Source organism: Haliotis asinina, chromosome 4 (genome assembly GCF_037392515.1).
Source record: "Haliotis asinina isolate JCU_RB_2024 chromosome 4, JCU_Hal_asi_v2, whole genome shotgun sequence".
NCBI lineage: Eukaryota > Metazoa > Mollusca > Gastropoda > Lepetellida > Haliotidae > Haliotis > Haliotis asinina.
The window spans coordinates 81715209-81730267 of NC_090283.1; the positions used below are offsets into that span (position 1 = coordinate 81715209).

General features: G+C 41.0%; 1 pseudogene; it reads left to right on the forward strand.

Annotated features, from left to right (window-relative positions):
* The first annotated feature begins 560 nt into the window (after nt 1-560).
* LOC137281989 (uncharacterized) lies at nt 561-13433 on the forward strand (annotated as a pseudogene).
* Nucleotides 13434-15059: the final 1626 nt, after the last annotated feature.

Consider the following 15059-nt stretch of genomic DNA (forward strand, 5'->3'; position numbering starts at 1 on the left):
CTATCGAATGAAACCCATTGTTTGTAAAAGCTACTTTCTGTGAACGCGTATCTATCAGGAAAGTGAAGAGTTGTCCCATTTCAACGCTGACCTTGACCATTGCAATGAAACCGGATTCGAAACTCAGTACCGACCTGAGCTACCCGACTAACCGACCTTCCTGTACTTATGGTACATTATCATTATCAACAATTGCTAGCCTCACTGTGTGAAGCTGTGCGTCACCACGAAGTGACAATACTTCCCCAGGGTGGCTGTTCCGACATAAGGACGAACACACGTCCCACAACTCTCCGGTAGTAGTCCCGTGACCATGACCTGATTAGGGCGAGAAATGATCGCTAACTAGGACATGCCCCTGTCTTCCTTGGAAGAAACATGCACTTCCAAGAAATGGGCGTCAGATCAGTTCAAACAATGCCCACACATGATCCGCCCATATTGGAGATGAGGCACTGAATACCCTCCCTACAGTCACGCCCTCCAGAACCGAGCTGTGAGTGGCCGAGATGTTCATTAAGGTCCTCCCATATTTATGTAGACGCAACTCTCTCTAGTCCATGTGGCCCGCATCTGCACAAGGGGAATCACCACACCTTCATCACTTCCGTCATGGAACCAGAATATGTGGCTTTTCATTTTTCCCGGAAGCCATCTGGCTCCGTTGTCAAGGAAACAGAAAAGAGCGCATGTGGTTGCTATGGACATGGCTCTCGGGTTGGTTGGGCTATTGGGACTGTATGCGTCCTCTCTGTCGCTGCCAACGTCTTCTTGCTGATGATGTATGTTGGGCTGCAAAAGGAAGTGGACAGACAAAAGGTGGTTGTTGATAATATCAGCACTCTCTTGACCAAGAGAGATGCTTGGGTCAGCAGCAGGGACGAACAGGTACGTCTGTTATTGCTATAGATGTTAATGTGTTTTCATATCCGCCTTAAATATTTTACTTCACCATGAATAGCAGGATGCTATTTATTGTTCATGTCACTAAGTTAGTAAATTTCTCGAAGTACTTACAGTGTAATTCTGTAATGTTTTAAAGTCGTTGCAAACGTATTTGTTGCGCTACAATGACAAACTTATGATTAGTTACTATTGCTTTTTGTGGATATCCTGGAAGTGAGATCATTGCACGACTGGGCCCAGGCAAGACTTGCATTATGGTGATATGGTCACTTGTTGAAACAGCTGGTCTGTAGAAAATTAAACAAATTTCGCACGAATGTAAGCATCGTTTTAGAGGGGTCCTTTGTTCAGCATGTGCCACAACAATATTCATAAAAAGACTTGCGTTGAAATTTCTTTTAACTGAACTCCGTTGAGGACCACAGCATATTAATTTATCCATTGCCCTGTTGGTGTATGGTCGTTATAAACATCATGGTGGCATCAAACACCATGCCGGAGGGTAACGGAAGTTGAGAAAATGACTCTGTAAGAAGATGACAGTTGGATTAACGTGTTTTAACGTACAAACGGGAGAGGTTGTGTGATTGTTTTGTGGCAGTTATATGACGTCAACATGTGGTTTGGTAGCCAAACATTTAGTCGTCGGGGTTCGATTCCCTCGTGACAAAAATTAGAGATGAAATACATTTTGCTTATGACAACATTAGAGATAACTGTTGAAGATCTTCAGAAGATCATTACCCTTGCTCCGTAAGACGCACAGTGAAGTCAATATCTTGTCGGTCTGGTCATCACAGATATGAATACAGACTTGATGTCGCCACTATATGGCGGGAATAATGCCGAAGTGAGGTAAAACTCACTGATACACGTACACTTGTTCTGTCGCGTCCTTGGTATTAACACTCCGGAAATAGTCATAAATAATCTGGACACAAAGAATCAAATTAATTTTTTAAATATAAGTAGTACAGCTAGGTCAAATGGTATTGCAGATATTGTGTGGTTAATGTAAAGCATCTAGAGTAAAGACAAAGACTAGAAACGAGGCATCCTGGTCAAACAGTAACGCAAATATAAAGATAAGACCAGAACAGCTATATTAAAAGCAAAATAAAGAAACAACGCAAAATCAGAAACACAATGAAACCTCAAATAGACTGTACTGTCCATATGCCCTGAAGGTGCAAGCGAAAGAAATAACTACACCCAACAGTAAATGTATTATTAAATACGTATGCTTGCGCTACAATTATGTTCAGCATGACTGTATTCATTATAGAATATTGATCCTATGTTCAAATGTCTGTGTCTCAATTAGCGTGTTGTTCAAGGCGTACTAGGCAGCATGGGGCGTAATATAAAACATTGCATTTATTACCGTTTTCAGTATCTTTTGTGCAGTTTCTTCCTCATGATAAATAAAAGTTTCAGAACATTCCATCACGGATCACACTTACTAATATTTTTCGCGTGCACTGAGCTTCGTTATTTTGTAAGCTAAGAAAACCTTGCTCTTTTACAAATCGGGAAACACAAAGTGGTGTTGATAAAATATCTTCACTCAGAGCATGTTCTGCCCCAATTTGTTTCCTGTATGTATGTTTGCAAACAGTTGGTCACGTGGTTTTCAGCTGAAGTGGGTCACGTGGCTGGCCGTGACATAGCTAGGCTTCTCATATCCGTACTTGCAGCATGTGGTCCCGTCTGTCTAAAAATGGGTTCATAGTGTCTGTCTCGCTGCACCGCTCAGGGCCACTGGTTACCCTCCATCGCCTTTGTCAACTTGACTGTAAGCGTCATGAGGATTATATGACGCTTCAACAGTTATATCTTGTTGACGCTGTACACTTCAGCTGCAACGTTCAGCAAGGGAACTCTTCGTTATTGGTCATTTATAATCCACGCTTTTGTACAACTGATTTACGGACTATAACTGTTACAATGAATAGGGTCTTCCCTGTTCAATCCAGAATCAGGAACAGTTAAAAAAAAATAAACGAAAAGAAAACGTTAGAGTATAAGTTAGACATTTGGAGAACTTAAAACGATCCCTAGCGACACAAACCTATTGTGCAAAACAGTAAATATGATTTTGCACGGTCGACACCTAGTCTAAGGGTAAGAAATATTGCTTTAGGGACATGAAAAATAATTTTGTATGGATTGTCAAAAGTACGACGATGAAAACCAACAACCTTAGACGCCTCAAAGTGAAGAAATTGTTGATGTTTCTGATCCGTTTTACATAAAGAAACAACTGAAAGTAAGATCAGAAATGTCATAAGTTCGATGACAATGAATACGTCTCCAGGCCAGGTTGAGATGGTTGCAGGGTTATTTACACGTGGCACTGATTTGCTTATACCATTTCTATTAAATATATTCAGTAATGTTTGTGACTCCAAGACTATCATAATTCCAATAGACAATGGTGTCGCCGGAGAGGTATTTCGTGAATGAGGTTTTTAGACCAAATATATATATTTTTATATACATACATACATACATACATATATATATATATATATATATATATATATATATATATATATATATATATATATATATATATATATATATATATATATATATATATATATATATATAACGCTGTTGTTGAAAATTAACCACGTTTGCAAGGGAAAGGGTAAGGTGAACACAGCGTTTAAATCTTAGAAAAGGGATTGGTACATCGATAGATTCAAACGTTTCTTGGTTTTCTGGAGACCAATCACCTGCATCTTGACTTCTTTGAATGTCATAAGGGTGTCAGACAAGGATTATTGTGAGTCAATTGTCAATTAATATTTATGTAAGCGAGTTAGGAACTAGTCTCGAAGCCTCATGATGCGAGATACTACTCGTGACTTTGTATCACGAGAAAATGTGTTTAAAGATTCTTAAAAGTAATTAGATTTCTCTGATGAAGGTGACATAAAACCACACATGAGTCAATCTAATATAATGGTACTCAGTCATACGCGAGCTGTATGGGGACTCTATCCTAGCTTCCTACACACAATTCAGAGGGTAATTAATACTTATTTATTGCGATGATGCCAGAGCATAGTTTTGTTTGCAATGATTTATATACACAGGGGTTTAGTTCTTGTGTGTTTATGGCAAGGAGTAAAACATTCTAATTGATTATTTCTGGGGCAGTTAAAGCAAAGGATGAAAGACAGATTAATACCTGATTGGTCTTCAACTATTAATGGCACATGCGTGTCCAAATTAGTCAACTATTACTATTTGGAAAGTATGTTTGAATTTAAACCGTACGGGTTTAATAATGAAATTCGTTTTAATACATTTAGAAACATATTGACAGATGTTATTTATGGTGCTCTTCCGCTAAAAGTAGAACATGGTAGAGCGCAAGGAGTGAACTGTTCTGGAAGATTGTGCAAATCATGAAAATGTTGCAATGTGGAAGATGAATAGCACTTTTGTATGTTAAATCTATGGACATTAGACAGCAACACGTAGCAAAAACACACACTACAGCCTTCAAAGCAACAACATTCACTTCCGTTGTTTGGCAAGTGTAGTTATACTGTAACGCATGCGTACTGTATATGTGTACCAGGCTCTCAGATTAAAGTTCTACGTTAACTCTGCAACTGTTGGATATACGAACATAATGGGTCCATACTTTGTGTGTTCCAGTCTGTGGGTCAGTCAAGTCAAGCAGCCTTCGATAATCAAGATAGGGAAAGCGGTAAATATGCAATACCTCACACACTTTCTATTTTCAAACATTTCCTTTTCAAATATAGAATGTACATGTAACCTCATATATAGCAACGGCAGTCACAGATCGAGGTTTGAATCTGTTCAAACCACAACCCACATGGACTGTAAAGGTAACAGAGAACTGTTAAACATGTCCTCTTAAATAAAGTCACCATCACCACTACCACTACATCTACTACTACTGCAGCACCATCACCCTTGTGATTCTCCAGAGTTAGGCTGTTTCTGTTTATATTCGATCAGGTAGCCGACAACACGGAAGAATCAGACGCAATGCACGTAAGTCAGTTACAACTTGAATAATATCGGCGATAAATATAAACGTATGTTTTGTGTTCGAACTGATTCCTTACTTCACGTGATGAGGATGTTAAACTCACACGCAGTGTTCTATCTTTCCGTCCAGGTCACAACAGACGCTGCAGCTGCAACATGGGTGAGTGTGTGTTTAATGGTGTGTGCGCGCGTGTGTGTGAAGTGTTGTGTGAGTGTGTGTAGCATTTTGTGCGTGCAATGGTGTGTTTGGGTACGACTCTACGATGTGTGAATGATTCAGTGTATAATGGTGTGTGAGGAGTGTGTGTGTACTGTGTGCGTGAGAGTGTGTACACATGTATGTGAGTGTGTGTGTGTTTATGTGTGTGTGTGTGTGAGTGAGTGTGAAGTGATGTGTGGGTGAGTGCGTGTGTGTACTGGTGTGTAGGTCGGATTCGGTGTGTTGATGTGTGGGTGAGTATGTGTGTACTGTTGTGTGTATGAGTGTATGTAGTGATGTTTGTGTGTGAATGTGTGTGAAGTGATATGTGGATGAGTGTGTGTACTGGTGTGTTGGTCAGTGTGGGTGTAACGATGTGGGGGTAAGTGTGTGTAATGGTGTGTGATTGTGTGTGTGTGTGCGTGAGTGCAATGCTCTGCGTGAATGTATGTATTCGTGTAGGTGTAGTGGTGTTGAGTGAGTTGAAGGTAGGAGAGACAGACAGACGTAAAGTGAGTGTATGTATTCGTGTAAGTGTAGTGGTGTTGAGTGAGTTAAAGGTAGGAGAGACAGAAGAGGTAAAGTGAGTGTATGTATTCGTGTAAGTGTAGTGGTGTTGAGTGAGTTGAAGGTAGGAGAGACAGAAGAGGTAAAGTGAGTGTATGTATTCGTGTAAGTGTAGTGGTGTTGAGTGAGTTGAAGGTAGGAGAGACAGAAGAGGTAAAGTGAGTGTATGTATTCGTGTAAGTGTAGTGGTGTTGAGTGAGTTGAAGGTAGGAGAGACAGAAGAGGTAAAGTGAGTGTATGTATTCGTGTAAGTGTAGTGGTGTTGAGTGAGTTGAAGGTAGGAGAGACAGAAGAGGTAAAGTGAGTGTATGTATTCGTGTAAGTGTAGTGGCGTTGAGTGAGTTGAAGGTAGGAGAGACAGAAGAGGTAAAGTGAGTGTATGAAAGTGAGGATAAATATGGCGAGGATATCTGCAACACGTTTGTAGGGATGGGTAGGGGTAACGGCAAGTGTAACTTTGGGATGAAGATCGGTAGAGGCAAGTGTAACGTTGGGTTCGGGGTGGATAGAAGCAGGTATGACGTAGGAATGAGTGTGAGTAGAGGACGGTGTAACGGTGGAATGATTGTGAGTAGAGGCAAGTGTAACGTTATAACGATAGTGGGTAGTGGCAGGTGTAGCATTGGGTTTGGGTAGAGGCAAATATAAGCTTTCAAGGCTCGAGTCACCACGCAGTGTTGTCCATTCTCCTTTCCAGCCCTCATCAGACGCAACTTAGAGAACAACCCTCCAGCGGTAAGTCTGACGTCTCATCTCCTCACATTTCCTCTATAATATCAATATAGGAAATGCTGGCAATGCCACTATTGTTTCAAGTGGAAAGCGGGAAGTTGCAACGTCGAATGAAATTCATGTGTCAACATTAGGCCAACATCCAATAAAATGGGGATGCTAGTCCGTTGAGTAAAAAGAGTAGTTGCTTGTGTTGGCGTTGCCGTCGATGTTGCTGGAGTTATATAGGGTATCTGCTATAAGTTTCAGTACCCACCAAGACCTGCCATCCACCTGCAGGGCGTGGCAGACACATCACAGAGGATGCCTTACAGTAAGTAGTAACTTTTTGTCAGTAGAGACAAAATGTCAGCATTCTATATACGTACACTCAACCACTGAAGAAAATTAATGTATCTAATCTTCATTTGAAGTCAGAGGTCGATCAGGTCATTCGAAATACCATGGCCACCCATTCACGCCAACCTGTCGACTAACACATTCAACATGACGTCATAATGGTTTATGTGACGCCATGTGTCATGGAACAATTCACCCAGACGGTCATGTAATCTACTATATCAACAAATATACTATATACACTGAGCTTCAGATGTATGACTTGGCTCGTACACATGCAAGAGGGAGCTGTCGACGTTAAGCTGAAGATCATTGATGTTAGAGTCGTCTCCCTTACACCGATGAATGTGTTTCACATGTGCCTGTATTCAATTACAAGGACTGGGACAAATGAGTGACTGTAAGGAGTGGAGTTGGCAGCTCTACTTTCTGCCTTACCCCGAAGGAATACATATCCTTGATTATGAACATAACTATGCAGATTCAACTTGTTCATTATGCGAAAGGATTTTCGCAGACCTTTCTACGAATTTTCAGGTGAATTCCTAAGGTGGCAGCGGCCAATGTCTGCGTCAAACAGCTTCCATTACGACCCTGTCCCGTCATCGTCCAGTGAGGTCCAGGGGCTGATCATCAAGTCCAGCGGGACCTACTTCATCTACTCACAGGTCGCTTTAAATGGAAAAACAATTCAGTACGTATCCATGTACTTTATATTCCCATAAATACATATACTCATGGAAAGAAATAAGGGAACACATGGAAGGACAAGTGTTCCACTTGTATTGCACTGAGTGAAATTCTGGATTTAAATAGTGGGCAACATGCACTCATGTACTTTCATATGTTCCCTTATTCGTGTCCATGAGTATATACGCAGCTCTTGAAAATATGCTCGACCAAACATAGCAGTTGAATATTGGGAACTAAAATAACCTGTGATGACAGAAAATTCTGCTTTGATATGATCAGACCTAACACTCTTAGATGATTTCAGTTCTGTAATCGCTCCACAGATCTCATCTCTTGTAATCGGAGCGTCAAGCATACTTAGGCTGTGTTGATCTATCTTCTCTTCAATATCATGATGAAGAGTAAGTACTTCATCATTACATGCACGGGTATGCTGAGTTATATTTGAAATGTCTATACCACGAGGTCATGGCCATGTTTGGAATAGACTTGTTGGATGGAGAAATCTTGCACATTGCGGTCCAGAACAAGTTTGAGTTTTTCAGATTTGTAAGTAATGTATCTTTAACAGAACCGTCGAAGTTGGATTTCGTAGATTTTAAAGTCCAATTGCACAAAAATATCTCACTGTCAGGAACACAGCATTGCCAGAATGCGGACATGAGATCATCAGGGAACGTGAAGCTGGTGACTCGTCATACCTCATATTGTTGAGGAGTGTTGTAACCCAGGACAGAGAGTAAGTAGTGCTTATCTGTGGGAATTCTAACCCAGGACAGAGAGTAAGTAGTGCTTATCTGTGAGAGTCGTGAGCCAGGACAGAGAGTAAGTAGTGCTTATCGGTGAGAGTCGTGACCCAGGACAGAGAGTAAGTAGTGCTTATCGATGAGAGTCGTGAGCCAGGACAGAGAGTAAGTAGTGCTTATCGGTGAGAGTCGTGACCCAGGACAGAGAGTAAGCAGTGCTTATCGGTGACAGTCGTGACCCAGGATAGAGTAAGTAGTGCTTATCTGTGAAAGTTCTAACCCAGGACAGAGAATAAGCAGTGCTTATCGGTGAGAGTCGTGAGCCAGGACAGAGAATAAGCAGTGCTTATCGGTGAGAGTCGTGAGCCAGGACAGAGAGTAAGTAGTGCTTATCGGTGGGAGTTTTAACCCAGGACAGAGTGTAAGCAGTGCTTATCGGTGGCAGTCGTGACCCGGGATAGAGAGTAAGTGATGTTTGAGTACCCTAACCCATTAGAGAGAGTAAGTAGTGGTTGTCAGTGAGTACCCTAACCCAGGACAGAGAGTAAGTAGTGCTTGTCATTGTGCATGTGTCCAGGACAGACAGAAAGTAGGGCGTGTCGGCTAAACGTCGTCACTGGAATTTGACTTAACTGGACCACTTGTCGGTCTATAGTATTTTTCCAAGACTGATGGCAATGCTCACACGGAATAGCTTGGTACATGTATAGTCTGGTTCATAATTATTGAGAATTTTTCTTCTTACTTTGAGCTATCCTAACACCTCAACTGATTCACTGATACTTAAAACTAAGTAATGGTATAAGGGAGGTAACTCATCTTGGCCTACTGAGTATAGTACAATTAGAGTTACCTCCCCTGAATTTGTAGCAGACGTCATTTTCCTCAGCACTGTCAACAATCTCTGCTATAGATAAAAGAAGGTTGATTTTTGAGTTGTGTAATCAAGGAATTGATGATGTAAATACATTGGCAGAGAGAACAGGAACTCCTCTTTCTACTGTGTATAGGATTAGGAAGAATTTTAAAGAGGGAAAGGATTTTGGGCACCAGAAAGGAGCAGGGAGACCCAGAAAATTGGACTTCTCAGATCGCATCCGGCTGGGAATTTTAGCGTCTAAAAAGCAAAGGGCAAGCATCTCCAACATCAGGTATGAAATGATAGAAAGGGGATCAACAGTTGTATCAAAATCTACAGTTAGAAGAAATTTGATTGATCTTGGATGGGAGAAAAAGACTGGAATTCCTTCTCCTCTTATGAAACAAGAACATAAAGACAGGCGTGTTGAGTGGTGTTTGGCACATGAAAACTTTGACTGGGAAAATGTGATTTTTACTGATGAAAGCTCAATATGGGTATATCCCAATAATGTGAAAATATGGACAAAGTCTGCGTCAGTACCGTTGTATCGACGACCTAAATACAGCCCAAAGTTTCATGTATGGGGAGGGATATCCTTATTAGGAACGACCCCGCTGTGTGTGTTTGAGGTAAATCTGACAAGTCAACGCTACACTAACATATTAGATAATTTTCTCCTTCCAAGTGCACATGTGTTTTATGGAAATGACTGGATTTTGCAGCAAGATAATGATCCTAAACACACCGCAAAACATGCCAAGCAGTCGTTTCAGGAGAAAAATGTGACTGCATTACCATTTCCTGCATATAGTCCTGACTTAAATCCCATTGAGAACATTTGGGGGATGATGAAGGAATTTGTGAATCAAAAGGGGTTGACAAAAATTGAAGACATGAAGAGAGAAGTGGTTCGATACTGGGACAGCATAACTCACGAGACACTAACCTCTCTGATAGGAAGTATGCCTACCCGTCTTAGACTGTGCCGTGAAGCTCAAGGAGACTTGATAAAATATTAAATTGTTACCTACACAACATGAAAAGGTCAGTTCACTTTCACAATACATTCAATTTTATCTGATTTGTTCTCGTTTAATAATATGAAATGCTTTAGCTATTCTCAATAATTTTGAACCATACTGTACCTGACTGCGGGGTTCCATTGACCCGGGGTGTTGGAGTGCATCTCACATGAATGGAAACTTTACCTTGTAGTGGTTACTAGTATACAGAATCTGTATGGACAACGCTACACCACTTGAGTCCACATGAGTTGTTGTACCAGTGATATGTTGGTTTTTTCGTGTAATTTATATTCAAGTTTTCGTAAACAGCAAATCGTGAATCCCACTGTCCTATTAGTCGATAGGTTTGATTATTGTTCGTAATCATTCACTTATAATGTACCACTTTCATATCGATATATCATTCCACTTATAATGTACCACTTTCATATCGATATATCATTCCACTTACAATGTACCACTTTCATATCGATATATCATTCCACTTATAATGTACCACTTTCATATCGATATATCATTCCACTTCTACTATACCCCTTTCATATCGATATATCATTCCATTTCTACTATGTCAAATTCATATCGATATATCATTCCACTTATAATGTACCACTTTCATATCGATATATCATTCCACTTCTACTATACCCCTTTCATATCGATATATCATTCCACTTATAATGTACCACTTTCATATCGATATATCATTCCAGTTCTACTATACCCCTTTCATATCGATATATCATTCCATTTCTACTATGTCAAATTCATATCGATATATCATTCCACTTATAATGTATCACTTTCATATTGATATATCATTTCACTTCTACTGTGTACCTTATATATCGATATATCATTCCACTTATGATATATCCCTTTCATATCGCTGTGTCATTCCACTTTCAATATATCACTTCCATATGTCATACCTAACGCTTTTGGTGAATATATCGGCCAATGAGACGAATTTACCTGTTTAATGAAATTTAAATCTAAACCATTAGAAAATAGAACAAATGAGCTTCATTTTGTCGCCGTCAGGGGTGGAATCTACCTGCGGTCCAACGTCCAGGGAGGCCACCTTTACCCTCTTGACACCCAGATGCAGGCCGGACTCTTCATGCTGATGAGAGGGGACAAACTCCGGGTTCGAGTCTCCGATTACTGCATGCGGTATGCACGTCTCCGAATGAATGAACAGTTCACTTACTTCGGAGCTTTTATGGTGAACGATTCACCAATGTGAGAGGGGATGAACGTCACGTGACTAGGCAGTCTACATGACAATCATTGCACTGAAGGGAGGACACTTGGGTCCTCGACAGAACGTGACTACATGACATTTGTGGGGGTTTGGTCGAAAATGAAACCGGGTTTACTATATCACTACTCATATATGTTAAATCTGCAATTTAAGTCGTGCATTGACAAATGCTCGTAGCAAGCCAGTACATGCTCGTAGCAAGCCAGTTGTTCATGTAAGCCCGATAGGCGGCAAAGCTATATATTTAGACGGCATTGGGGGCTTGCCCAACCTTTTCAGCAACAACCATGTGGAAGTTCTGACATTTCTTGTACAATGGTACCTACGCCATTGACGTAATATCTAGCCGTTCAAGTCGTGAATAGATAAATAACAGTGTTACAACCGTCATACCTAGTCCGAGTGACAACACTATTTTGTGACGAGGAATATATATGTTCTGCCCTCGGTGTGGAGCATTTGTACAGGAAACAGTTTCAGAGGGATCTGATGTATAAAACGAATTATTTTCTCTGTAAACGATTGTACAGAATGTGAAACAGTATTTGTAATGGTTTCATGTGAGTCATTTTAAGTGTATAATATATGTTAATACAACCTCTGTTCCTTCTGTACTAATGTAACAACCCCCTGTGGACATCCACTGGTGTTCCACCTCCTCATAGTAAAATCACATAATGTACCCTCACTCTGTGGTGATTCCCCACTACTGTTCCATCACCTTGTGGTGATTCTCCACTACTGTCCCATCACTCTGTGGTCATTCTCCACTACTGTCCCATCAACCTGTGGTGATTCTCCACTACTGTCCCATCAACCTATGGTGATTCTCCACCACTGTCCCATCAACCTGTGGTGATTCTCCACCACTGTCCCATCAACCTGTGGTGATTCTCCACCACTGTCCCATCAACCTGTGGTGATTCTCCACTACTGTTCCATCACCCTGTGGTGATCGTCCACTACTGCCCAATCACCCTGCAATGATTCTCTTCTACTGTCCCATCACCCTGTGGTGATTCTCCACTACTGTCGCATCAACCTGTGGTGATTCTCCACTACTGCCCCATTGCTTTATTGTGATTCTCCTGGTTCTGGTTTACTGTCCCGTCACCTTATGGACAAATCTCATTGCAGGGATAGTTTACCTTTGCATCAGTCCATGGTTGTCCAGATCCGATTGCAGCGGCCGACTGTAATATCACTTTCCGACTTAGACTACAGTTTATTTACAGTGAAAATGTACCGATGGATTTCATTTTAAAAACAAAACGGTAAATCAAATAAAGCGAAGCTGCGAATACTCGTGAATTGACCTTCCCAAGTGAACATTTAAACTCCGATATTTATGCAACCTAATATAAAAGTTGTCTAACAAACCATCACGGATTCAAACCGCTATGAGTGATGAGCGTTAACTTAGACCAACTCACGTTGTTCTTGGTGTTTTAATTAGTGAGCATACCCACCCCCTCCCACGCAATACAACCCAATAAGAGCCATTTGAATCTATGACCGTTTGTTAAACAACTTTTATCCTAAATTGAATGAAACTCTGAGCTTCAGATTTTCATTTGCCAAGGTAAAGTTACGAGGAATCGCAATCTTAATTTCACTATATTTGATATACCTTTTTGTTTGAAGTGAAAGCAGGCTCATCGGTAAGCAGGCTATTGTCGGTGATGCGACATGCGGTGTTCCAAGCATTAGTGTTTCTGTGTGTGCTACTGTTGACCAGACTTGCCAAGATGCTTATGCATTTACCTACTCTTTGAACGTGTGAATGTTGTACATTTGTCATGCCTACACCTACTGGTGTGACTGACTGAGTATGGATTGACGCCGCGTTAAACAATATTCCAGCAATATCACGTAAAGGGACACCGGGGATGGGTTTCACACATTGTCCCGAGGGGAACTACTGAGGTGGAAACAATCATTGTCTGTTGCGACCAACTATTGAAGCATTATTGCAATATTTTTTCCCTAGAATTGTTTCATTTGAAGTCATTTTCCAAATAAATGTATAGTCTGTTTGAAATAAACTAATGCTTCATTAGATTTAGTCTCTTAATAGCTGTTGAGAAACTTGAAACCCAGATAAAGTTTGTTCAAAGTGAACCATCTGGTACGTTCTGTCTTGCGCTGCGGAAGTAGGTTACTACAATTATCGACAGTCACGCATAACACAGATGCATAGATAGTTTCGGAGACTCGACAATTGCAACCCATCGATAGCTCAATGCATCGATACAGCTCTTGTGGCTTGTCGAACCTGGGTCATCGGCGTGACGAGCGAACGCTTTAACCAACATTATAAACCTCTCGAGATGATTTCTAACTTGTAGGTTCCTTCAAACATGATGAAAACCTCGAATGTATCTTAGTTGGAGGAAGTCCCAGGGACTTCTACATGAAAACCTGGGTACTTGGTGAAAAAATGATAAAGTAATAGAGGTAATTACCAAGTACCTGGGTCTTCATGTGGAAGTACCGGGGTCTTCATGTGGAAGTCCCTGGGTCTACAGATACTACAGGTATACACTCTTAACGAATGCAATCAAAAACAAAACCAACAGTATTTCTTTCATTTCTCGTTGACCGTGTACAATCAGAAATTTAAATTGGAAGTAATGTTTCGTCTGGTCAGTTTTCCTTCCTCCTGTGGAGAGTGTCCGGTGTCTCCTTCTGTGCAGCTCGCTGTGTCTTCTCCGGCCTTTTCAGTTATCAGGATAGAGACCGTACTCCTGTTCATCAGAAGAACGCTTGTACGTACGGACAGCGGCACTTCTGTGTGGTGAAAGAAAAACTTAACTGTTAAGTATTTTGAAAATGTTCTTACTACTTGAATTATGTAAACCTAGTGATAACAGTTTTGAGTGAGTGAAGTATTGTTTAACGCCACTTGGGCAATATTTCAGCCATGAGCGTCGATGAGACAATTGAAATGAAACATTAGATGATCTCTAAATATAATACTGTAATATGTACTAAATTTGCACTAAACTTATCCTTCCAATTATCATAGTTAAAGAGAGCTTGCCTGTAATTTCGCAGACCTGCTGTTCTTCAAAGTTTGCTTGGTAGAGCTTCGTCTCCCTCCTCTCTCAGTGACATCTTCCCATTGAATGATAGCTGAGCATTCGACTAGGCCACGTGGTTGACGACTCCTCCACGTGCACTCCGTGACTGCACGACCCTGTTTACCTCGAATCGATTCTCTATAACGCGCCAATACGGAATCGATTCGCTATAACGCTGACTTTCCCGAGTTGTGTTATTTTGCTTATTCACCTATTCATTTTTCACCAGATCGGTTTATAAAACGGATCAAACCCTTCTCTTCGGTTTGGTAGCGCATGTAAACCCTTGGAGTCGGGGCCTCCTGCCCTCGCTCTCTCGCGAGACATGTTTGATCCTACACAGCTACCCTACCGCCTTGAAACAGCGTGTGCCGGCAAACCCGAACTGACACTCACTCACTCACCTACTCACCCACTCACTCACTTGTCACACAGTATTGCATTGCCATTTGGGTCTCTGTAGAGAAAATGTCTACAATTTATTGTACAGTGTGATAATACTCAGTCTTTACGATGAACAAAGGCTACGTGCCACAATTTTCCGTTCCCTTTGTAGTTTTCAAACAATAAAGTATCTTTAAATCCAACAGGATATGTTTACA